Source organism: Anguilla rostrata, chromosome 16 (assembly GCF_018555375.3).
Source record: "Anguilla rostrata isolate EN2019 chromosome 16, ASM1855537v3, whole genome shotgun sequence".
In the NCBI taxonomy this organism is placed as follows: domain Eukaryota; kingdom Metazoa; phylum Chordata; class Actinopteri; order Anguilliformes; family Anguillidae; genus Anguilla; species Anguilla rostrata.
In genome coordinates, this window is record NC_057948.1 from 23387821 (window position 1) to 23414769 (window position 26949).

The 26949-nt window shown below is 45.4% G+C and overlaps 1 protein-coding gene across 2 annotated transcripts in view; it reads left to right on the plus strand.

The window, feature by feature from the left end:
• Positions 1–26949, plus strand: part of peak1 (pseudopodium-enriched atypical kinase 1) — a 117067-nt gene that overhangs the window by 49256 nt on the left and 40862 nt on the right. For both annotated transcript variants that reach the window (XM_064313937.1, XM_064313936.1), the window contains one exon: positions 11795–11880. The gene's annotated coding sequence lies outside the window, so the exon portion shown is untranslated. The remainder of the gene's footprint in view (positions 1–11794; positions 11881–26949) is intronic.

Below are 26949 nucleotides of genomic sequence, written 5' to 3' on the forward strand. Positions count from 1 at the left end.
CTGGGCATTTTCAGTCCTAGCCAGGTAGGGTTTAACTCTGGGTTGTCTACTTATACAGAAAGGAGAGGCATAAGCCATTTCAGTCTAACAGAGGCTTTTTCCTTCAGCAATACATGGGTAAATGGAAAACGTTCAGAGGGACTGACTTTTTGGAAAGTATCCATCAGTTACAGTCATGGAGGCTCGCAGGAAGTTCATTCTGGCATCCCAGGAGTTGTGAGGCAGGTCCTTCAGACCACTGGAGTCTACAGCACTAGAGCCAGAATGCCACAGTGAGCTTGGGTCTGTAATGGTGGACACCACCTGATGACAGTTTCCTTGTGATGCAGCTGTAGCTGCAGGGATTCGCTTGAGCTGATGGTCAGTTATTTTCAAAGAGAGTCAAGAGTTGCCAGGCCCTTTCCATCTGTTCATTACAGAATTGGAAGGCATTCTCTTTTTGGGTTCAAGCCAGGGTAGAAATACTGGGGATATGGCGGGGGGGGGGGGGGTCCTGAAAGAGTCCAAAAGTGAAAAATGGTACTGGCTGGTGAAAAAAAATGTCCCCTTAATCTTCCCAGGCTAAATTTAATGTGCACGCATTGCATTTAAATGATCAAATGATAAACGACCTGCTCCTGAAAGCTAATAGAATGTTCTCCCCAGTTCAGAATTCTTTGTCCGGTGTGTGACCAAGTCTGGTTTATTTATATATATGAAATTTAAAAGATAAGCATGATGTATTTTTAATAGACCCTTTTTGGGGTATTGATTTTGGCTTTGTGTCGCCGCTCTGAATAACCTGACTGTGGGATTTGGACTCCAGTGACATCACAGCATTCCCGCGCCTGGCGCGGACGCCTGGCGGATGAATCGATTTCTGTCTGCTCCTCGTCAGCCCTCGGTTCCCGCCACATTTTTCCCCACAGCGAATCCCGCCGCTGGACGGACGTGTAATGAGATTTTTCCTGAGATGAGTCGCTGAACGGCCGTCAGTTCTCAGAAGGAAGACGGGAGGCCCGTGTGAAAGAGGGGGAGAAGAAAAAACGGACAGAAACCGAGCGGCGAGTCCCAAATAAGGAGGCGATCGGAGTCCGAGGGAGCAGGGAGGAACCAGGCAGACGCGCTGCGCAGTGACAAAAGGAGAAAGGGAAGAAGTATGGAGAGACAGAAAATGCATTGAATGAAAGTGGGCCAGGGGGGTGGTGCTTATGCAGCACAGATCTGTTCCTTTGTAGAGCCAGTTTGGTGACTGATCAGGCAGGGGGGCTTCACTGTGTTTGAGACCCAGTCTGGTGATCAGTTGAACAGGGGAATCTCACTGTGTTTGAGACCCAGTCTGGTGACTGATCAGGGGGACTCTACAGGGGGTGAGAGATATGATGTATGGCAGCTCAGGAGAGATGCTGTGCTTGTCTGACCAGGATTTGGCCTTTTGTTGTTCTGTTCTGAGGAGAATTGAAATAAGAGGTGCCAGCCAGGGGCTGCAGTACCCTTATCCCCCCCACCCCCCCCCTCCGCCAATGCCCCCTCCACCCCATTGCCCACCGTTACTCTGGCAGCTGGTTGCGCAGGACCCTCCGAGTGCTTCATTAACAGTCATTAGGAAATTGATGCGTTCCTTTGGGAGCCCACTGCAGATGTGCTCTCTCTCTCTCTCGCTCTCCCCCCGATCTCTCTCTCTCTCGTGCTCTCTCTCTCCTGCGCTGTCTCTCACTCTCTCTCCCGTGCTGTCTCTCCCCCTCTCTCGATCTCCCCCTTGTACTCTCTCTTTCTCTCTCCAGCTCTGTGCTAGTACCCTGCTCTCGCCCCCTCCTTTGTCCGAGCCTGTGTTTAATAACGGAGCTTTTAGCCGTAACTGAATTATTGATACCCTGTAAGAAAGAGGGGGTGACGGGGGGGAAGATATCGGGTTTCTGGGAGAGACCGGGGTTTCGGATGTATGGCGGTACAGAGAGGATGAGGGTGGGGGGCATGGGGAGGGGGTGGGGAGTGAGGCCAAGTGCAGCGTGCTCTCCTCGGCCCCTCCCCCTGCAGTCTCCGTGTAACTCTTCACCCAGCGCCGATGCCGACTCCACACGCCGTCTCTACCCCTCCGTAAGTTCCGCTGTTCTTTTTCTCTTCCTTCCTCTCTTTCTTCCTGCACTGGCTCAGGGCAACTGTTGCTGGCAGTTCTGTGCGTGCGACACAGACAGATGGACAGACAGACAGACGGACGGACGCGGCTTGCTGGAGTGTGGAGAGTGGGAGTGGCTCCGGGCTCCGTTGAGTAGAGTGCGCGTGTTGATGAGAGGGAGGGTGGAATGCTAACGAGTCGTTCGCACGTGCCTTTCCGCTAGCGCGTTTCCGCTAGCGCCCTGTTTGGCTGTCACTGCATCAGTCTTAGTCACAGCAGCGATCGGTGTCACTACTGAATGCTTGGATGACACTTTTTTTTTCTTTCTTTCTTTCTTTTGACACTGATGCCTCCCTCCCCAGGCGGCAAATTAATTCTAAATTAAATTGTGATTGCTTGTTTTTTTTTCTTCTTTATTCTGCTCACAGATTAACTGGCATGCTTTTCTTGAATGAGAAGCATGGCTATGTAATTTTTAGTTTTTTGGGGTGATTTTTTTTAAATAGATTTTTTTATTTTATTTTTAAGAATGGATTGTTGAAATTTCTCCATTTACTGCCTAGCTTGTTTCAGTTCAGTTTAGCCTGTGTTCTCATTATTTGTGTTCCGGAGGAATGTTCTTTCAGGATTATCACTCGCTATTAAAATAGGAAAGAAGGACGCTTGCTTTGGCAAGGTTATGAATTCCACTGAAACAAAGATTAATCTAGAAAATATACTTTTTTTGCAGTCGACATTGCTTCTGTAAGTGTTTCCCTTGCCATTTTTTCAATAAAACCATAGAACTGAACATACATAGCTTCTTGTTCAGAATAGCTGAATCTTTATAGTGAAGCTCAATGGAAAAAATTAAATGCTTTCATCAGTGTCCAGAAAATGGATTTTAAAAAGCACCTGTTGACAGCACGTACCATCCGTCTGCCAAAATGGATTACCTTGATTGTGTGATGAAGTCTACCACCCGTGTTCCTTTGAACTATGTTTGCCTCTTGTGAATTCAGAAAGAAGTATTTTCATGAGGCCTTGAAATTAGAAAAAAAGATATTTGAAGTATCTGTTCAATGTTCTTAACCTTTTAGATGAAGAGACTTTCCTTGATGCATCGATTATAGTTTTTGTAAGCTGGTAATAGGTTGGTAAAATATCTGATGCTTGAAGATTATTGTTGGGAGAGAGGCTTTGATAGTCCAGAAATAGGCGGAGCTCTTAGTGACCCGTTTTCTAGCAATCGGTTTTGTTATGGGCTGCCCAGCATTTTGTTTGGGTTAATATGAATAAATGATTGACAGCACATGGTAGCCCCACCCATTACGTGTTTCATGAAGACTCACTCGCCCCGCACTGCCTGTAACATCACCATGGCAACAACTAAGAAGGGGGTATGTCTGCCTGGGTTCGATCAAAATTTGAGTTCAACTGGCTCAAAGCTGTGAAGAGCTATTGATTGAGTCCAGGCTGTAACCACAGAAAGGTAGACCGGCATGTCCCAGATATGACCCTCCTTTGCTTGCTCCTGCTCCTGCATGGTCGAGTTTCACACAACGGTGATGTCATGTGACCTCTGTGACACTCTTCTTGCCACAGTGATGCATGACAGCTGACAGCTGCCTTCCATCCCTCCTTCCAAGGGCTGTTTTTATTTGTGATGGGAGATTGAGGCTTCTGGGCCCTCATAATGGGCAGGACTATCATATGCTGTCAATCACTAAATACAACCAATTGAAACACTTTGCCCATGGTTGCAAAACACCCAAGTAGAAATGTGTGAGGTCACTAATAACACAAGATCATCCTGATCATTATTGGTTTCATGAAGGCTTAACCCTTTCAAATATGTGATTAGAATATTCTTAACTGAACACTTTAATGCTGCGCCTGCAACTCTGACTTAGAATTTTGAAAACATCCGAAAATATCCACAGGCCATTTATGCCTATTTCCTGACCAAGGTGGATTAAGTTGGATTAAGTTTTTAACAATGTACCTATTCCTGTGGAAAAGAGGCAAACATGCTCAAAATGCTACTTATATTATTTTGCACCCCAGAAATTTATGAGCTTATATCCAGTGGCAGGGTGATCAAATCAAATCAAACAATATACCGATGTTCAGTCTGAACGCAAATCAAACAATACACTGTACCTGCTGAAAATACAATGTGTGCTGTTTTATCTGAAGCGTATTGCATTGCTCATCTGAAGAATGATTTTTTTGTTTGTTTTTTTAATGTGATTTAATTAAAATTATGCACTTTAAAATGGTTCATTTTTACATTTATTTAGTAGTAACACAGTAAATCATCACAGATTGCTGGAAATCAAACACGGAAACCCACGAAGGGACTGAAAAATTGTAGCTAGCATGAGAAATTAAATGAGTCGGTGTGGGTTTAGAACCTGGCGTTAGAGTTGGGTTTCTATGTTTTTGGATTGGGCTATAGTCAGGTTGGGTATCGGGTACGGCTTGACAGGTTATGGTGAAGGTTAGGGATGCTCTGAGACACTGCAGGTAACAAGAGCATTATTGCAAACTAGAGGAAAGTCAGGGAATGTACTTATTGACAAACTGATACAGGATCACGCTCAGACAGGTGTCTACGGACATAAAATCAGGACAGCAAAACCTGTGTCCTTTGAGCAGTGGGGTCAATTAACCCTCAAATGTCTGCAATACCATGGTGTGACCCCTGATTGGCAGAACAGATTTTATTTTTTATTTTTTCAGAAAGGGGCAACCTTCGCACCAACTACTATAGCCGTGCGGTCTGAATACAAAACATGCATCACCATCTCCTGTGGCCTACGCTGACTCATTAACATCATCAGTGAATGATTCACAGTGAAGGTGTGCACCCTCTGTTTACAGACTGTAGATAATTGAAGTATTATCTCTCTCTACAGCCGAGGACAGACAGTGTCAGTCTCCATCACTGAAATGGGGTTCATCTTCTATATTTTGAACTATGCTCTGTCTGCAGTGTACCACTTGCAATGAATGAATCTCTTCCAGTTTTCCTTCAAAAATAAGGAAGTTTACACCTGATTTCACACCCTTTGATTGTTACAACTTGCTTGTTGTAGACTAGCTTTGACAGGCACAAAAGTATTAATACTGTGACAAAGGTTTGTAGCCAAAATGCTTCGGTGCAACTCTGATCTCCTGAGCGGACGTGCTGCATTAATAATGCCGTTTTTAAGTTCCTGAAATGAGAGTGCCCTGGTGATCTTTTTAAAGCTGAACAGTAAGGAACAATGGCTGGTGAAATATTCAGGCCCATGCTGTTGAAGGGAGCTTGGGTGTTTACGTTAGGGAAAGTGAAGGTTTCGTCGTGGCTTTGAAGTTGCTGGCGGTTTGGGATGGAGTTGGCGGTGCTCTCTCTGCCCATTGATGAGCTGAAAGCCGCGTTGCCTTTGTGTCCCGGGTGTATTGATTGACCCAGCTCCCTCTAAAGCACTGCGGTCCCCCGAGAGGAAGGTCATTTGAAATGAAAACACCCTCCGAACCATCAGGATAAACACCCCCCCTTCCCCTGAACCACAGCATCAACCGTGGAGAGGACTGCAGATAAACACCAGCACGCACACACACACACACACACACAAACATACAGACACACATTTCAAAATCAGCCCTCATACCTGGAAGGATGGGCTATAATATAGTTTATATTATCAGCTAGGGTGTCCTCTAACAGTCAAACAGTTTCAGTCGGCAAAGTCACCAAACAGGAAAAAAGAAGCTTAGTCCCAAAACATTGAATATTCCTGAAAAGCTTGGAAGAACATAGAGACTAGAGACTGAGGCTTCATGGAGCCAAACATGGATTACTGATGGGGTCTGTTGAGCGCAGGACCTCATGGGCCCCATCAAACCCTGCTGGGGGCTCCTCTTTTCGGCAAGGGAGGGGCCCTCAAGGTGTTCCTGGGGCCCTTGGACTCATGATCTGTCTATGTATGGAACCCCATTAAGAGCGGAGCTGCTGTTGGATGCTGCCAATAACCTTCATGTCTGGATGAATCAAAAGACTACTTTGCAGCAAAGTGCTCATGATCAGTTCCTATCAGTCAGTCACTCATAACCTGATATCTTTGGATTCCTAAACCTCACTCTGCCAGAGCTAGGCTGCTCTGCAGCATTAATCTTCTAATTCTCCTCTTGCTCTCAGAACCTCTGTAGACCTCATATAAGTTGAGAAGAAGCATTCCTGAGATCAATCTCCAAACAGTGATGTCACATAATCGATGCTTCAGGTATTCATTTTTGTGAAGTGTGTGTTAAAAATTCAGCTTGTTCAAGCAGAGCAAATTTGATGGAATGTATACGTATTTTTTCGAAATCACAGACAATTTTTGAGCCGCCATCTCAGTATCTGAAAAGTGCTCCAGGAGGTTTTTTTGTAATAACATGGGGATGAAAGCAAGGATCAGTCTCACTGCGATGCTTTTGTCAGCGGCTGACAAAAGACACTCGGCTATGATGCCTATTTATTCATGTGTAAAGGCTTGTGAGATGTGAATTAAACAAACGTGGAAAACTAGGACTCCGTGCGGGAAAGCTTTGACTGTGCCATCACCAGTAAAAAGGACAATAAAGAGGCTGTAAAGTGTTTTCTGTGGCCTGTAGCCTCCTGCTTTTATTCAATTGTTTAAAGCTAAGGTTAACCACCAAACCATCAATTTGCAATTATGCACATCTTTGGGGAACTGAGTGACATGACAACATTAGTGCCAAAGTAATATTAACAACTGCATGACTTCCTGGTGAAAATCCTTTCCAAACTGTTTTGTCTTTTGTTCAGCCAACCAGCAGGCAGTTTCAGATTGGAGAAAGAGGGGATATCTAAGTATGCAATTATTCTTCCAAAGGTCTAACCATATTCTGTGAACAATAAGAAGGAATTCCTGGAAAATTAGACACAAGAGGTGAAGTTGCAGTGCTAGATGTGTTAACTAGATATATATTTTTGTTTAGCTCACTATGTACCTTGATATAACAACACTAGTAGCAGCACACACTTTGCCAAGCAAATTAAACCTATCATTCGGCTGCATGTTGTGCCGCACACATGCACGCACGCACGCACGCACGCACGCACGCACAGACACCCACATATGCACAAAAACACATTCATGCACACACAGACATGCACGCAGAGATCCACACATGTAGCTTTTTACATGCAGTGCATAGCATGATTGTTTCCACATCAGACCTGGGTTGTTATGGCAACAGAGGCGGAGGAGCCCAAAGACAGAACAGTGCAATAATCCTGTGGCAGGAAGCATGCGCTTTTCTGTCACATCGCAGGAAAGGTAGTGACTGACAGCACACAGAAGCCCCCATGCAGACTCCCATGCAATGGAAATAATCTTTTTGGTTGTGGCTGTTTACAGTCAGATTTTTCGCTGATTGCAGTGTGTTACATAGTGACAGTTCTTGTTGCCATGGTGTTTTCAGATTGCAGGCATGCAGTACCAAGCACCTTGTGTTCAGTGCTCTGATTAGTGTTGAGGCAGTGATATACTGTTTGCAATGAATCTTCTGTTTTGATGTTACAAATGTATATTTTATATATGTAGTGTGTATGTATAAGTGTGTTTTCTTGTTTTATCTGTAATGCTGCAGAAAAAAGAAATACCTTTCAATGGTGAGTAAAGTTTAATGAAGCAAGTTTAAAGTTTGTGTGCTTGTTATAAAACATTTCCCTGTAATGGAATCGGTGGGATAGCTGAAGAATACTGTAGCTGTGATTGTATGGGTGCTCATCATTTACTCTGGATGTGGAATGACATGGAGTATTTTCCCCATCTAAACTGCTTCACTGAAGCAGGTTCTGTTGAGTAATTTGTGTTTAACTGCGTATCTCATATTGTCTTGAAGCTCCTTTGTCAAGAATGGATTGTCAACCATATTCCTTCCTGGATGGCACTTGTGCACTTCATAATTCCAAGCAGTGCAGCTCCCCACAGTTTTGTGGGTTCGACAGTAGGCATGTAGTTTGGGCAGAGGGAACTCCCAGCTTTTGAAATCCTCTGTTCCCTGAATGAAGAGGCTGGATTCCCAAATGCTGTCCTGTACAAGGCCAGGTGGGGCCAAGCTAATAATTGCTAAATGTGCTAAAATGTAAACCAGACGTGGTTATAAGAAGGTGTTGAGAGGGCTTTCCATTGCCTTTTGTGCAGGAGAGCAGTGGAATAGGTCTTGGTTCTATCCAGTCAGTTTTCTCCTGGACAGGTCGTGTGTTCTTTGTGAATTCCAGTGATGACAGCGGTGAGTGTGTTTAGGTTTTATGTGTGGGTATCTCTGGTTGCACGGCTAGGCCCTTTGCAATAAGAGCATTAGAGAGTGCTCCGTTTTAAATTACAGCCACTTCAAAGCGACAATAACACATTCAGCTCGCGTACTGTTACTTGATTTCTGAGCACAGAGGAGCACAATTGTCAATAAACCCCCACTCTCCACCCTCTGTGTTGGCAATTTTAGGTATTGAAAAGTAATTTTTTTATTTTTTCATTTTGCTGAAGTGGGCTTGGGGGGGGGGGGTGCTGAAGGCAGGGGGGCAGTGTTCGAAACATCTCATTTTTTTCCCAACTACAAGCATGCAGTTAAAAAGAAGGGTGAAGATTCACCCAGAGGTGCTTGGTTAAGGATGGCTGTTAAGATCTCTCTCTCACTTCCCCTCTCTCTCTCTGTCTCTTTCTCTCTCCCTCCCTCTATTTAACTGTCTCTCTTGCCCTCTCTCTTCCTCTTTTTCTCTCTACATAATATGTTGAAAACATATTTTGAACTATATAAATAGCTATGTTTATATATTTGAGTGCCAGCTCACACTATAGATTTACATGGCAAGATGCTAATTGGCTGGAAGCCTGAAGGCCACGGGCAAATTCCACACAAAATATTGTGTTTCACTGGAGGAGGGTAGTCACCTGTTGGGTGCTCTCCCAGAAATCACCCCCTCAAATTGGTATCTGAGTTCTTTACCCTGTGACTGCCTCTGCCTGTGTGTTTGTGTGCGTGTGTATTTGTATGTTCGTGTGCACGTGTGTCTGTGTGTTCGTGTGCGTGTGTGTCTGTGTGTGTTTGTGTGCGTGTTTGTCTGTGTGTGTCTGTATATGTTTGTGTGCGTATGTGTCTGTGTACCTGTGTGTCTGTGTTTGTTTATGTATGGACAGTAGTAGTGCAAACCCAGATAAGAGATGAGGCGGAGGTAATGACGGTGTGGTCGTGAGGAAAGGGGTTGGTGTGCTCTGCAAACCTGGAGGTGTTGTAGGAAATAACTGGGTCTGCAGCAAAGAGGGACTTCTGCAGGAAACCTCCACACTGCTGTTTTACCGAGGAATTAAAACAGTCAACAGTGGTCTCGGATAAAGCTCACTTAGATGGGGATTATTTTTATTAGTTATCTTGGGTAACTAGTATTCATAAAGTTATGTTTGATGCTGGTGTGTATGAGTGCCCCTGTTGATAGCATGTTCAGGGGAAAGGGCAGTTAATAGAGGCTCCGTGCTGACACGGCCCAAACAGACAGTAAACCCCTGCCTTTCCAGTTTCAAAAAGCAGTTAACTGCTCATTTATTCTCACGGAAGGCATGTTCCCACGAGCGTGGATTACACGCCGGTCTTCTCCTGTGTTCGTCATTAGCAGGCAAAGCGTCCTTCGCGGGAATGGCTCCAGGCTACGGCTGGAGAAACAGGAGGGTTGGATATTGAAAAAGATGTGCATTTTGCCCTTTGGAGCTCTTCTCAGCCCAACACATCCGCTGATGGAACTGTGTTTTTTTTTCTGTGGGAAAGGAAGAGCTAACTGCACTGTGGAATTTAAATGGGGATTGAACTTCTAATACACAGTCTATCATAATGTGTTTCACTAATGGGCTAACAGTGATCGATTTCAGCTGAGATAGATTTAGCTCTGCCAGGGAGCATCTTTTGTTTTTCCCCTAGAGTCACCGTCAGATTGTTTGGGGTATCTTTTAATTTTTTGTGGATATATAATTTCAGCAGAGGTACTCAGATCTGGCCCTCATTCCTGGTTTGTCATTCCTCCTATCTAATCCAGGACTGGTGTAAACCTGGGAAAACCTGGGACCCCAGGCAAGTTAAATCTGTGGCCTCGGGGGCCAGATTTGAGTGTCCCTGCTTTACAGGATTAGCTGTGATCAGCTGATCACTAAACGTGTTTTTTTGTGTGTAAAGTGTTGTCAGTTTTCATGTTGATGATTGATGCTTTGCACAGATTCAGGCTACAAAAAGGGTAAAAGTAAATACTGTATATTGAAAGTTAAATACATGCAGGAATATTTGCAAACATCGTACAAAAAAAACAGCATGGTAATAGTGCATATAACTTAACATTACAGTAAGACCATAGGGTACGATAATAAAAATTATTATCTTGCTAATCATAATTATTGTAATAATGCCTTTAAAACATGAATTTCATATGAAACTGTGTTCCCATTACACTAAACAAAATGGGACATTTTCTCCATTATTTCTCTGTTCTTTGATTCACATGATGAACAGACCACAGTTAGACTGAGAAATTGCCCAACATTTCAGAGAATCCCTCAGGTTCAAAAAATGATTTTTTTTCCTCAAATAAACCTGAATGACAGCTCCCGCGTCACTGATGGTCCTTTTTGTTGTGGGTTCTGTGTGGAGGCGCTGTCTGCTTGCCGTTGCCGGAGGGGGTGGGTGGAGGAGCTCAGTAGCGGGTGTCGGCCCCGGTCCTTTACATTTGGACGGGGGTCAGACAGGCAGCCGGCCGCTCTGTCCCGCGGCTGATTAACACCCCCCCCCCCCCACCCCCTGAGCAGCCCTGGGGAGGAGAGGAAATTACAGTGCTGCTCCTCACCTCATTGCTACGACACTGAAATGCTCTCTCTCACTCTGTCTCTCTCTCCTTCTTTCTCCCTTTCTTTTTGTCCCTCCCTGTCTCTTTTTCTTTCTACTTCCCTCTCTCCCTCCTTCTCTCCCTCTCTTTCTCTTTCTCCTTCCCTCTCTCCCTCACTTTCTCTCTCTCTCCCTCTCTTTCTTTCTTTCTATCTCTCTTTCTGTGTCTGTCTCTGTCATGTCATTTGTGTCTGGATATCTCTCTCACTGGTCTATTCAAGTGACTTTGCTCCATAGTATAGAGAAACATCTCAGGACATTATAAACCTATAAAATATTATGAACCTTATTTTATAAACACTGAGTGAATAACCACATTAAAAATACAGTAGTCAAATAGAATTAGCCAGTTCAAATTGACAAAGTAATAAAAGGCCAAAATTTTCAGATAAAGAATGTGCTGACAGTGAACGGCGATAAAAATGATTACTCAGAAACTGTAGTGTGTGTGCTTTGTGACAGGATGCTGGCTATTTCAGTGCCAGTACTGCACACACCTCATTTCCCCTCTAAGGAAAACGGGCAGTTTGTGAATATCCTGCAGAGCTAGGAACGCTGGTGAATTTCATTATATTCTGATATCTCTCTCCCACTCTTCTGTCTGTCCCACTCACTCTCCTTCTCTTCTTCCTGTCTTTCTTCCACTCCCTACTCCTCCTCTCTCACACTCTCTGCGCTTCATTAGCAGTCTACAGTGAGTACAGTGTGTTTTCACCACACTGTACTATGTGACACATGAATAAACACTGCAGCATGACTGTATAAATTATTATAATAAGTATAATTCATCTCTCTCTACAGATCGGAGAAAGCCTTCACCTGCCAGAGGGAGGAAGGGACAGCATATCGTACGTGAGGCTCCATGGCGACGCTCTGACGTCTTTGCTGTGAGTTTTATCTTGTTTTATCTTACACCATTTTATCTTGTTTCACTTTCTGTCCAATTTTGAATGTCCAGTCTATTCATCGTCTCACCTCTTCATTGCAAAATCCTACCATCCATGTTCAAGACTGCTTATTCCTGGTCAGGGTCACGAGGGGGGGGGGGGGGGGGGGGCTGGTGCCTATCCCAGCATGCAGTGGGCAAGAGCCAGAAATACACCCTGGACAGTTCTATCACTGGGCCCACACACTATTCACTCACACACTCATACCTACGGACAATTTAGAGTCTCTGATTAGTCCACTGCATGTCTTTGGACTGTGGGAGGAAACTGGAGTATCCGACAGAAACCCACGTGGACACAGGGAGAACATGCAAACTCCAAGCAGAAAGGCCCTTGCTCAGGATTCGAACTGGGTACATTCTTGCTGTGAGGTGACTGTGCTGTTCACTGCATCACCAAGCTGCCCATTGTTGCAACATCCTGCTTGAATTGTTTACCCACCTCTATAAACTTGATTATTGTGTTTTATTTCCTTTGAGTTTGGGGGGAACAAGGGCAGTGCTTGAATTGAACCTGTACTCGCCGGTACAGAGTACCAGTATTTCAGATTTTTGCCCATGTACATACTGTTACTTCTTATTGTGTACTGCTGCTTACGAGTGGATCTAGACACGGGATGCTATAAATATTTACCACAGCAAGACTAATTGTTTTAGGCTGCAAAGGTCAATTCTTAATGTGGTGTTTAAGAGGTTAGAATTGTGACAACAGATTACGCTTCCTGATACATTTATGGACTTTATAATTCTGAGCCATCTATCAACTTGATATGATTTACAAACTGCTTGTAAAACTGTAGATTACCTCCTGTTAAATTACTTTCTTGACCCGGCAGTATATTTCTTTAAATGTTGGCAGCTGCAGTCTTTTCAACTTTAGCTTGGCTCAAAATGGGATGTTCCAGAAATGATTGGTATGCCAAACTGGGTCTTCTAGGTTTTGCTCGTTTGAATACAGGGACTTCAAGCACTGAAAAGGGTTCTGTTAAGCAGAAGCTTTCATAGCTATAGCTGTTCAGCCCAGATCCCTGTTCTCCCATCAGGCCATTTCTGTAAGTTTTGACTGCCTCAAAGAGAAAGCACATTCTTATACATAATGGAAGACGAACAGAACAGAGCATATGCCTACACTGAGAGATGGTTAACACTGCCAGTACTGCTGGGAGAATTGAAATCACAGAAAAGGCAGTATCATGCGTGATTGTATTACCCAGCACTATCCTCTTTTCAGTCAGTTTAAATAGGGTTTATGGTGGCTGCCTTGCTTTCAATTATTCTGGTCTGCTTTCCAGTTCTGAGCGTGCTCTAGTCTTGCATGCAATGCCCTGTGGGAAGGGGCAGGTGTTCACCATTGCAGTTTCTCAGTATTAGCATTAACATTAGCAGCAATGCTGCTTATTGTACCTCCAAAGGCCGTGGGGGTGTTTTGTAGTCCTGGGCACCTGGCCGTAGGCTGAAATAAAGAATTTGTAAAGTTACCCAGGAAATTTGAAAGGTTGAGTCTGGTAGAACTTTTATAAAGCAGCTTAATCATAGGTGTGGATGGGCCGGCTGGTCTCCCTGAAGGCGTGAATGAGATGTCTCAGGGATGTCACTGCCGGGGTCATGTGCGTGCGCTTGGCGGGGGGGACGGTGGTGCCGCGCTCCGTCTGGCAGCATGGTGAGAATGAGCTCTTCACGGTGTTAGCGGGATGTGAGAGTTCTCGGTTCGGTGGGCTTCGCCGTGCGCCAGATGTTGCGGCGGCTGCTCAGGCCACTCCTCCCCCCCCCACCCCACCCCCTCCCGGGGTTTACTACCCACTTCGTTAGCTGCTTTTTTCCACACTGGTGGCTTTTGTTGAAATTCCCATATCTGATTATATGGGTGTTTCAGAGCTCAACCAAAACTCAGACCTGCTCTAAGGTCTATCAGACGCATGAATAATTTAGCAGTCTTGTTTGTGTTGTCCTTGTATTGTATTTTTTGGTTGGTTTAACACCGTCTCTGGGGTGTGGGGTCAGTCAGAGCTGCGCTGGGGTTAGGGGAATGGGGGGGGTATCAGGGGTAGTGCCCGGGCACAGACAGACGCAGTAGCACCCCCAATGCGATGAGTCATTGTGCGGTTTCTGTCTCATTCATTCAGATGCGAGCCTTTCTACAGTAAAGGAGTGGTTATTGCCCCTCCACACACGCACACACAGGCACATACACATACACACACACAATCACACACAGTCTTTACAAGGACTAGACAGCCCTCTTCCCCTTGAAGCAGAATCCTACGCATTCACATTTTCAATTCATCGCCGCATGCCCTCATTTAGCCTAATAAATGTTTTGGTGAAGTGGATAATGATCTGGACAAAAATAAGTGAATCTCCAGCAGTGTTGTACACTCCTGTTATTAGGAACCTCACTTTCATTCAGGGTGTCCTGTACACAGTGATTATTAGGAACCTTGTTGTCATTCAGGGTGTCCTGTACACAGTGATTATTAGGAACCTTGTTGTCATTCAGGGTGTCCTGTACACAGTGATTATTAGGAACCTTGTTGTCATTCAGTCTCTGCCACAGGATGTTATTCATCTCACAGGAGAGAGCTTGTTTTTACAGACACACACACATGCAAATCACACACACACAAAGTATGGGACCCACCCTAGCAGAGTGCTTGTGAGATAATATTGCATTACATTTACTGTACATTACCATTTAGCAGACGTTTAGCAGCGTTATCCAGAACAGTTTGCACAGCTTTTTTTCTAATTTGTCTCCTAGTATCCACTTATACAGCTGAACATCTACTGAAGCCTGGATAAGTACCTTGCTCAGGGGTACAATGGCAATGTTCTTCCTGGGAATCAGGCCTGTAATCTTCAGGTTACAAGCCCAGTCCCTTAACCATTATACTAGTCTTATTGATCTCACTTATGGCCCATTTCATACCGTCACAAGCTTTTCGAACTCCCAGGGTCTTGGTTTTTTTTGTTTATTATGAGCATATTGATAAAAAACATTTTGGCGACAAAGTCTCTACCTGCCACATGTCTGTGGAGTTTAGATTGCATTGATGTGAAGTTCAGTTTTTCCACAGAACCTTGTCTAATCTTTTTTGCACTATTCTGAATAAAACCTGTAACAGAATCACTGTCGATGCACATTAGCTCCGCCCATTTCAGGGTTCATGAGACGCACTCTCCTGTCATTGCTTTTTTAAACAGTATCAATCTATGCACTGAATGCACATTAATACATTTGATTTAATGTGGGTCCCCTGTCAAATTTCAAAAAGAAGTCTGCACACATCATAAGCTATTGAAAATGCAAATTTTGGATGGTGTGAGTAGATGTGTATCTCCATGATTGCAATATTAAGTGGACAAGTTGGATCTTCAAAGCTGCTGAATCTTCAGTAAACTGGGTAATTTACTTGACTGAAAACTGCAGATGGCAATCTCACAGAAGCCTCTTTTCTGAGTGAGAGACAGAAGAAATTGGTGGAGAGAGAGAGAGGACATTGTGTCCCTCTTTGGAGCTGTGTTCGGCTTTTCAGTGCACTTTGCAGCTTAGTGAAAACATGAATGCTGTGGCTTCACCCTGGATGAAGTTACAGAGTGTATTTTAAGGCTATGCGAGAACCTGACCTGTCACAGTTGTCATGAGTGAGTCACTGATGTGAACCAATCATAGTATTCAGGCAATGGAGGTCAAAGTATTTGATTGGCACTTAGGAGAAAAGAATTGATTGCTTGTGCTACAGTGACTCTCCTGACTTTGGGTCGTTTCATGAAGACTCAGTTTATCTTTGCTCCAGATGTTACCACCCACCCGCACCCCCCACCCCAACCCACAATAGCAAAAGGAGGATCCTCCTCGACACTCTACACACCCCCCACCTGCGACAGGATGGTTCCCCAGGCACGGCAGTGGTTCTGTTCCAGCTCCTCTTCTGTCTGTGGGGAACAGTCAGGAGGGGCCTGAGGGCTGTATTAGCATTCCGAGCAGGAGGCAGCTGGCGCTAACACTCTTAGCATTACCTCTGATAGCAATCGCACTTCTCAGCTCAGCCCTGCATCAGCTGGGATAATTATTCTTTACCTTTTTTTTCTTTTTTTCCCCCCTCCGCTCGCATTGTGTAGAATACACTCTTGCCATTTAGCAGTCATGAAATGGTGGATTGTTTTCATCAGACAGATGAAGATTAGGCTTGTAGGCTGAATGCAGTGTAAATGTAATGTATTATGGGCACACACATACTGGTGTGTGTGTGTGTCTGTATCTTTATATGAAAATACTGTGTGTAAAATGAAGGATTGTTTATTTCTGTTTGTGTGTGAACAAGGACTAGGGGAATATTTTCAGATTCCCAGTCCTTGACAGGAACTGCCTGGATCACTGGATCTCAGCTTCATTTCTGAGCTGCTGTCGAATATCATGGATATGAAATCAAGCTGAAAACACAAACTTTCATTTCAACATGCTCAAGGGCAGTCTGATACACTTCTGAGTGGCCATTCTGTGTGTGTGTGTGTGTGTGTGTGTGTGTGCGCGCGCGCGCGCATTTGTGTGCGTGTGCACGTGTGTTTGCACACGTGTGTTTGCCGAGTCTGCAGTGGATGCTGCTGCACGTGCTTTCTCTCTCTCTCTCTCTCCCTCCCCTCTCTTTCTCTCTCTCTCTCTGAGGGTCTCACTGCAGATGTGTCTCGCAGCCTCTCTGGCTGCTGTTCAGATGCACTGATGCTCAGATGTGCTGCTGTCCTGGCACCCAGCCCTCATTAGGGGGGCGTGTGTATGGCCTGCACCGCTGTGCTCCGCGCACCAGGGCATTGGATGGCTCACCCAGGGGGAGCGCTGTTATTGGCCGATAGCACCTGGCCTTTCACAAAACCGCGTTTCTCGTGACGACCGAGGAGCCGTGGCCTCGTTATTCTGTTCTTGTCCGCCGCTGATGAACGGCGCCTTCCAAGACAATCGGTCACACCGTAGGTGGAACCGGCAGAAACCCTCTCTTGTTCTACCTCGTCTCAGTGAGCCTTACCGTGCTAAGTGCCATGAGGGACTGCGATGTTACCTCCGATAAAACATTCTGAAATATCCCTGGTCTTTTCTATTGTGATAGCTGTACGAACAAGTGCTTGGAGATTTGCTACACTAAGAATTTGTTTATCAGTTTGATTATATTAATATTAATATACAATTCTAATATTAATAGAACGAGACAAACTGGCCTGGGTTCATTCTACATTATGTCCTCTGCTTTGAATTTTAATAAACCGCATGAACAGTTTCTCTTTTCCACTGTTTGGTGAGTTAATTGTTGGAAGCACTGAATGCAGCAAACGGTACTGTACTGTAAAATGCACTTGAGTTTAGTTCTGAGTCTAAATTAAGGACAAAGCTGATTGATTCCAGGCCATGGTGAGAGTATCTTAAGAAATAACTTTAGTGTCACAGCGTCAGCTGTTGTACCAGGACCTGAAGCTGATCTGCTGGCAGTGTGCCAAATTCACAGGTAACAGAGCCTCAGTCATCATCCAGGCTACGAGCTGAATTTTAATGTAAGATGTTTTTTATTATTTTATTTTGTTTCTCAGGTCAGCTGATTAGCAACTGATTGCTGGGTAGGAGACGACGGACGCGGAACGAAAACAGACGTCTGTAATGAGGCTCTGATTAGCTTTACGTCACCTGCAGTGGGCGACACTGCCAGCCTCCCTTCTAACCGAGGAGCACGCGGTCACACCTCGCTTCGGCGTAGCCGTGTTTGTCCCGGGGAACCAGACAAAGGCGAGCGTGAGAGATAAATAACCTGCACGCTGTTATGGAGGACACGCGCCATTCTCCCATTAATCCAGTGTGGGATTGCGGTCTGTGGAATTCCAGGTTGCTGAAAACATCTGTTCTTTCATTGTAATCTAGTGCCCTGGCATGGAGTCAGAGGGCGAGAAAAAGCCCTTGAGGTGGTGTAGCAAAGCCCTTTGTGTCGTGCTTTAAGCAGGCTTTAAAGCGGGAGAGGTACGGGACAGGACGAGGGCCAGGGGATGAGCTGGCTTTCAGGAATCGGCCAAATTACAGGCTGAGAGGTGAAGCCTGCGCTGCCTGTGTCCCGCCCCAGCGCTGGTCACTTCCTCCTGTCCGACATGTCTGGACACAAACCAGAGGAACGGAGCACGATCGCAAACATCTGCTCCCAGAAGGATGTGATTTCATTTTTTTCCCCCTCTCTCTGCAAACACAGAAATTCTGGAGGCTAGAATCGAAAAGGGCACCGTAGAAGGGGTGAGTAAACAGAGAGGCAGGGTCCCCAGAACGCAGAAGGCCTGATGGAAAGGGCTGTTATAACACATACGGAGAAATGGCAAGGCCTCTGCGTGAGATGTATTTGTTTTGTGGCAGAGGTGCTATTAGCGAGCCTGTAATTACCAGGAAGTCTTCCTGTATACCTTTTGCTGCTGTGTACTGTTATGGCTTTGTGATGGGAAACACTGTGAAATGCTTTGAAATGTACCCCGAACAATAAGAAGTGGTTTGTTCATTTGGGAGTTTCGCAATATAAAACAACCTTAGTAACTGCAATATAAATGTATTTTGGTTTTGTGTGTAGCTGCATGTTTGCTTGTGTGTGTGCATGTGTGTATGAGTGTGTGTGTGTGTGTGTGTGTACTGTATGTGCATGAGTGTGTGTGCATGTGTATGTGTGTGTGTATGTAAGTGTGTGTACTGTATGTGTATGAGTGTGTGTGTGTGTGTACTGTATGTGTATGAGTGTGTGCATGTGTGTGTGTGTATGTAAGTGTGTGTGTGTACTGTATGTGTATGAGTGTGTGTGCATGTGTGTGTGTGTGTAAGTGTATGTGTATGAGTGTGTGTGCATGTGTATGTGTGTGCATGTGTGTATGAGTGTGTGTGTGTGTGTACTGTATGAGTGTGTGTGCACGTGTGTATGAGTGTGTGTGTGTGTGTGTGTGTGTGTGTGTGTGTGCTGTATGTGTATGAGTGTGTGTGCATGTGTGTATGTGTGTGTGTACTGTATGTGTATGAGTGTGTGTGCATGTGTATGTGTGTGCATGCTTGTCTCTGTGTTCTGTCATTAGTTGCCTGTTTTTGCGTCAGAAGCGTCTCCTCCCCCAGGCTCTTCCCACATACAGCGCTCTCAGACCCAGCACTGTGCTGGAATGTTATTTCTCTGGCTAAAGATGATTTTAGCAGCCACAACTGAAATATCTGCCCACAAGACAAAATGTCTCAGACTTCCAGGAATGCGGGGCTGTTCTCTGTCTCTCAGAGAGGCCAAGGGGAGGGGGCTACAGTCAGAGCAGGCCAATTAAATGTGTTTGCTTGGGGATGATAAGGCTGGGCAAGTGATGGCCTAAGGGCAATGTGTGTGTGTGTCTGCATGTTTGTTTGCTTGTGTGTGTGTGTGTGTGTGTGTGTGTGTGTGTGTGTGTGTATGTGTGTAAAAAAATCACTGTGTGGTGTGTGTGTGGTGGTGTGTCTTGATCTGTGCATGTGTGTGCATGCGTGTGTCTTCTTGTAGTGTGTGTGAATGCGTGTATCTGCTTGTAGTGTGTGTGCATGCGTGTGTCTGCTTGTAGTGTGTGTGCATGCGTGTGTCTGCTTATAGTGTGTGTGCATGCGTGTGTCTGCTTGTAGTGTGTGTATATCCATGTGTCTGCTTGTAGTGTGTGTGCATGTGCACGTGTGTCAGATGCGTGTGAATGGGAGCACCTGTGAGGGGCTTGTGAGTGAAGTGCTTGAGCGTGTTTTTGTGCGGCGCTTTGCTGTCTGTAGATCCATGGGATGTTGGGAGGGAAGTTAGCCCCGGACGTTAGCCCCGGACGTTAGCCCCGGACGTTAGCCCCGGACGTTAGCCCCGGACGTTAGCCCCGGACGTTAGCCCCGGACGTTAGCCCCGGACGTTAGCCCCGGACGTTTCTCTGAATCCGGTTGCGGATGGCCGTGTTGGGCGCTTAACGGCTCGCGATGGCAAGCGCTGCTGCGCGGGCACAGCTGCCACCCCTCTCAGGATGGGTTTAGTGATGCTGCTGCACGTTCTATTCTTAATAGTTCCCCATTTAGTCTCATAAATTATTAATGCTGGATTATTTTCGTAGACAAGCCCCATCACTGCATCTTTCTCTGTCTACTGATGAGGGGTGGTGGGGTGGCGGGGGGGGTTGTGCAGTCTTTGGGCTGGGGAATAGACCAGAGGGGTCAGTCTTGTGAGAGAGAGAATCAGTGAAATCTCCCCCCCTTCCCTGAGAATCATGTGCAGATTCCCCCCCCACCCCCCCACCACCACCACCACCACCCCGTGGGGCAGTCAGTCACAGTTGGCCCTGTTCCAGGCTTGATCCATTCTGGACCTGCTGGCACATGATTACACTGCAGGATCAAGCGAGTGTGCTTCTTCAGGGTCCAATCCTCCCTAAAATCTGAGAATGAAGACCGGTTGAATTGGGATAGACATTCTCAATGGGGAGACTGTTTGGGTGCTGTTGCTATGGCTGTAAAAATTACACAGTGCAGTCTCTTGGCTGAGCCTGCAGCCTTACATTCATTATCAGCTCTTAGAAGGCCAGTCGACTTTGCTCTACAGTATATCATACGCTGCCTGCTATCCTGCTCTCTGTATTGGGTCATCAATATACATTAATGCCTGGCACAGGCGGGAAGAGGTTATATGTGGGAGGGTTAAGCCATTTTTTACACAGCTTAACTGCCTCCTACCTTTTCCCAAGTAGCAGAAATTGAAATCTTGTGAATGGGAAGTGTAACTACTTTCAAGATTCAGATTCACAGGGAGTGCACCCCCCTTAAAGATGCAGCTTCACTGACTGTACACCGCCCTTTAAAAGATTCTGATTCAGTGCAATCCCCCCCAGAAAGAAACCATAGACAAACTTCAGTTATTTGTTTCTTTTGTTGTTTTTGTTTTTTCAACTCTTGAAGGAAAGTGTAATGCGGTAGTTTTTTTAAAAGAAAAGAATACCCATTAAACAAATGCATCTCGAAGCTTGTTGAACCAGCTTCAGCAGGATTGTAGAGCATAATAACATTTTGCAGATGTAACTGTGCAAGCCGTGGGCTGTTATGGCATCTAACAGGATTCTCTCCCAATCTTATTTTCCAGCCCGTTTTGTATCACTCAAAGAGATTATGATGCCTTTTAGCTCCACCCACTCACTGTTGTGTGTCCTGCTGTGGTCTGTAGTTTGGGCCCAGTGTTCCAATTCCGAGTCGGGCACTTCACCAAGAGCTGGCTTATTTCTTTCAGCGGTGTCATTTTTAATGGCTGTATCGTTCGTAATGGGCTGTCTTGGATCTCATCAATTATCTACACCACAAAACTTTGAACATGGGGGAAAAGGAAACCTATTTTTTAAAGCTTTGATTAAAAAAGAAATTTATCTTGTCAGAAGGATCTCTCATGACACTGTACGAACTGGCCACAAATTACTTCAAGCTTTCACATGTGGCGGAGCCTGGAAGCGGTCCCATAATTGCGTATATTGCGGTATATGTGTAATGAATGTATGGGGGCCTGTCAGAGAGCCCTGCTCCTCTCATTAACACCCTGCGTTCCTTCATTAGAGCCACTGGAAGGCCTGAGCTCGTTATGTTATAAGCAAGCCTCTATTTGTCCTGGCTTTAAGTCTGCGTTATCAGCTGAAATCATTTAAAACCTATCAGCGCAAGTCACGCTGCGACCAGATGCCTCAGCCAATAGCAGTAAACCTTCTGGCGTCAGCGATGGAGATGGACGGCGTGCGCTGCATTTCTCATTTATCTTGGAAATGTGTGGGGGGGGGGGGGGGGGAGGGGAGTCCTCTTACACGAAGTTCACTGTAAAGATTTTAATCGGTGTGGGCCATTGAAGTTTTGGTGGTTAATTTAAGATGTTATCATCAATAATTTATCATCCTGTGCCCCAGAACATGTCACTGCAGGCTATGAATAGCATTTTTTTTTACACCAGTAATTTACATTATTTAAATATTTAAAATGGGTCTGATGTTTGCTTTTGACATTGGTATCCTTTTATACATATTTATAAAATCTGAACATAAAACAAACATCAGTAACTTTGCCTTTTTTGTTTTATTTAGCTTCTAAAATGATTTAATTGTGGCTGATCTCATGCATAGGAATAAGAGAATATAATATTGAGTTGCATTATTTAAGTGAACAGCAGAGAACATTGAAGATGTGTTGATTAAAGCAATTATACTCCGCTGTCTTGGCGATTCTGGATGCGATTACCCAGTCAGTGGGATCCCACTCTATAGATGGTTACATTTCAAAGAGAGGAGAGAGAATGTCTGATGCGTTCTGTGGAAGGAACTCTGGGTCGGATTACAGTGCCTGCTGCATCAGCCCAAGAGAGCAAAGTATATGGTTTTATGGGTGTTTCACAGGTGTGTCGTATTCAAGGCAAATGTATATTATTTTCATTGCCAATATAGTTATCCAGGGAAAGTGTTTGAGTTCTGTATGAGCAGTTGCTCATGTTTTAGGTATTGTCCATTTACGTGCCACTCCACTGGTGCCTCTCCACTGTGCCTCTCCACTGTGCCTCTCCACTGTGTCTCTCCACTGTGTCTCTCCACTGTGTCTCTCCACTGTGTCTCTCCACTGTGCCTCTCCACTGTGTCTCTCCACTGTGCTCACGTGCTCCCACTGTGCTCCCACTGTGCCTCTCCACTGTGCCTCTTCACTGTGCTCTCCACTGGCACTTATGTGCTCCTCCCTACTGTCACCACTGTGTCCTCACTGCCCACTGTGCTGTCACTGTGTCTCTCCACTGTGCCACTCTACTGTGTCTCTCCACTTTCCCCCTACCTTGTCAATCCACTGTGTCTCCTCACTGTGCCTCTCCACTGTGCCTGTCCACTGTGTCTCTCCACTGTGCCACTCCACTGTGTCAATTCACTGTGTCTCTCCACTGTGTCAATCCACTGGGCCTCGACTGCCACCGTGCAATATCAGCGGCTTAGTCATGTATGTTGGTTTTGCTGCGTGTCTTCAGTGTGTGTGTGTGTGTGTGTGCCTGCCTGTGTGTGTGTGTGTGTGTGTGTGTGTGTGTGTGGTAGAGAGTGAGACAGGAACATCACCAGGGACCTGATTTCCACTTTTACCTCTAAAATATGCACGGTGCCTTCCGGACCTGTTTAGAGTGAATCTTCGCGTTTATATCTCGGGTGTCACATAGACGAATATCAAAGCCGGTACGAGCGAGCGTCAGTGTGGGGCGCCGTGGCGGGGGTTTTATTGTGGCGGGAGTTTTATTGTGAGAGATATATGTACCGTTGCAAGTCCACTCTTTTGAAAATAAAAATGAGGGTTTTTAGTGTCATTGGTTCTGGCAGCACTGAGTGAATGGCCCACTTATTTATATTTACTGAGACCTCATTTGCATTTTTCTATTGGCTGAAATGGTGGCATTAGCATAGTGGCAGCTCCTCTAGTGTTTATTAATGTGTACAGTTTGTATGCTTTCACACATGTAAAGCAGGGTTTTTTTTTTGTGTTTTTTGTTTTTTTCACCTCTGATTCCCTCACCCCTCCACCCCCTTCAGTTGCTTGACTACACTGCAGTACACTGCCAAAGCGAGCTAAATCTACCCTGCGTTGCTTTCAGGCAGTGGTGACCAATCACTGTCTGTACACCATGACACTTACTGTACACTGATCCCATCTCTATCTGTAGCCCTGTCTGCTCTCCCCCAAGCCTGAATGAAATGGAAAAATGGATAAGGAGGGAGGACTGTCATTTCAAAAAATACTAAATACAATTTAATTAGAGTAGAGGTGATGTCTTGTTTGAGAACTCACAGATTAAAATAAGATGCCTCCTTTGATGGGCTATTTTGGAGTAGTTGAATCGAAACCCCAATTAAATTTGCTCTGCAGATTTGGATTGGATACAGAATTCATAGAGTCTTAGAAATTATATGTATCAAATGTTTTATTAGTACGACTGCCTATGCCTACAGCTCTTTGGATATATTATTTGGTCAATTATGTGCTGGCTGATTTAGGAGACAGACAATATTATTTTGTGTTTGGTGTAATTCTGCTGTTTTAAATTGTTTTCAGTAAATGTGAAATTTGTCCCATGTTGAATTCAGTTTGGTTGGTGTTTCTAGGGAACCGTAATGTCAACACTATCAGCATGTTTGTTCATTTGTGTGTGTGTGTGTGTGTGTGTGAATGTGGATGCTTGCACACTTGTGTGTTTGTTCTGGCTTGCGTGATATGCATTCGTGACCTTCACTTTATGTGGGCAGACTGTGTCTCTGTAGCGCTGCGGGATTACTATTCCGGTCAGAGCTTATTTCCACATGACGCTGTACCACTGCCTGATGGGTACTGCCCCAGATGAGTTTAGTTAATTAAACTTGAAATGGCAATCATGGCGAATCCCGTTCTCCTCTGTGGCAGCAGTCGCTCGATTATTCAGCACTAAATTGGTGCAGTTGATAGCCGCGTTATTGCCCCGGGAGACCGTTTGAGCTTCTAAGCCGCGAAACTCCGAAAGTCTTCATCCCCTAACTGCGGCGTGAGAGAGAGCCATTTTGACGCCTCAATCAGCACTCCTGCACAGCATCCCCTCATGTGAGAGCTCATACAGATTAGACCACTGAGTCGGCAACCCTTCCACGTTTTTCTACCCCTCTCCCACCGAATTACAATGAGTGCTTCTTCAGAAAAGCGTTTGTGGCTAAACTGTGCGTCGAGCCTGGCGTGAAGAAGCTAACGGCTGTGACGCTACTGCGGGCGACAACAGGAGAGTAACGCGAATATTAAATCGGCAGTCGCGGAGTTTTGCTGTTTCAGCTCGCTCTGGACAGTCGAGTCATTGAGCAGCTCCTAACCTAAACCCAAACTGCTTCATAGAGGCATCATTGAGCGTTTGGTAAAAGTCTTCAAAAGACAACCTGTACCATTTACTGCGTGGCACGGAAACAGGGAAAGCGCTTGTGCAAATTCATTAAATAAACAGGGGCAGCTTGTCGCTGGATTTTCTGTCTTTTTGTCTGGCTGCGCTTGACGGATAAGATGCACCGTCACTAAATGCCAAAATCGGTTAGAGGCACTGAGCTGTTTAAGCGAATCTTCAGAAATACAATCGGTGTGATCCATTTGGTCTGTGGTGTTTATCTGCTATGATAGACGGAGTAAATTGAAAGCATTGTGGCGAAACATACCGCCTCCGAATGGAAGTGCGCTGGTCTTTCCCGATCTGGTTACGCTGCTGCATCATGCGCTTCCATTGCTCCCACCGGGTTTCCGGTTTAGACCCGGGCCGCGGTGATGCGCCGCTTAAGTGAAATACTCGCTCTGTAGATGCCCCCCCTTTGCCCAGTGCATTGCTGAATCTGTTAATCGTCTTTCTGGCCTGTTTTACAGTAACAAGCCACAGCCAGGCACAAGACCAGCAGTCTGCACGGCAGACCTATCAGACAGTATTTATGCAATATCCATAAAATGCAGATCCTGTCTCCCAAATGCAGAATACCATATGTTTTTAAGTGCAACGAAGAGATGTAAAACAGACCTGAGTTGCAGGTCATCTGGGAGGTGCTGTCCAATTTTCTCTGAGGTAATATCTGTATCACTCAGAATTGTGTGACCCCCCCCCAAATCTGAAATGTATGTTAATGTGGAAACTGTTATCTCCATTCGGCTTGGTTATCCAGAGGAAACTGAAGGAAGAAATTTAGGTCAGCCGTTTGGATTGGTGGTGAAAGGGGTGTAATGAGCCAGCCTGGTTCCAGCTCTGTGTGATTCCTGCATCCACACTGAGTCATACAGGGCATCTCTGCATTGTTAGCAGCAGTGTGTTGGTGTGTTAGCATGGAGAGGAGCTGCAGGTCCAGAGACATAGATGAGAACTGCAGATGAGCAGCCTTATGCCAGGCGTAAGTCCTTAATTACAGCCTGTCACAAAATGCCTGCTGCCACAGTTCTTTAGGGGCAAGGATATGCATTGAATTTCCAGTTTAAATACTATTTGAACAGAGAAATAGTATTTAATTCAAGCTCTGATAGCTGCCCTTCTTTCTCCTTTTCTCTCTCCTGTCTCGGTCTCTCTCTCTCTCTCTGACTTGGTGAACACTCAGTGCTTTAGAAAAAAAAAACATTTTTGTCTTTCAAAGATAGTCTATTTTCCTCTGTGCTATTCTAGAGGTTATGTATTCTCATTGCTCAGAACACTTCATGTGTAATGACGACGTCTGATGTATGGAGCTAAGCACCTGTCAATTAAACAACTGAAGCTGTGATATACCTTCAGCCTTACTAATCGCTGTTTAAATAATGTATAATTTTCTATTGTTTTTATTCATTTTCTGATTTTCATTTGGGAAGTTAGTCAGTAGAGCACTGACAAATTTACAAGGTGGTACATATTTAGCATGAGGACTGAACAAAGGCCATTGACGGCAGTTCTAAATTCCATATTGTTGAAAGGGCTCCCTGAAGCCGTATCCAGCTGTGATTCATTGAGATGGGATTTGAAAAGAGAGCAGGTGATTATATGAGATATTTTTATGTTCCAGTGGTGGATGTTGTTGTTTTTCCTATTTCCTCAAGCCCAGCATCTAAGTAGTTTGTGATAAAATTACAGTCCCTCTGCCTCCTGGCACGCGTGTTTCGACGCCTCTCTCTCTGGACCCTGAGCAGAAGAGGAGGGCTTTTGTGTTTGGGACCTGGGTGTTTTTTGCTCATGTGTTATCTGCGCTGAGCTCAGAGGTGCGAGGCTGTCCCCCCCCACCCCGCCACCCCCCACCATGCTCCTCGGGGGCTTGTCCATGGCAGCTGACTCGCAGGCTCTGCTTCTTGTGTCATTGAGATAAGCGCTCGGTGAATTCACCCGAGCGGGAGTGCTCTTCCCGAGCCGCTCTGATCAAATGCCGCTCTCTGCTGAGTGCTGGCAGCTCGCTGATGAAGAGGGCTCGGTGTATCATTGGGACGTGTCTGAGGGAGACCTGGATTTATACACTCTCCCTCAGTAAAATTAGCACA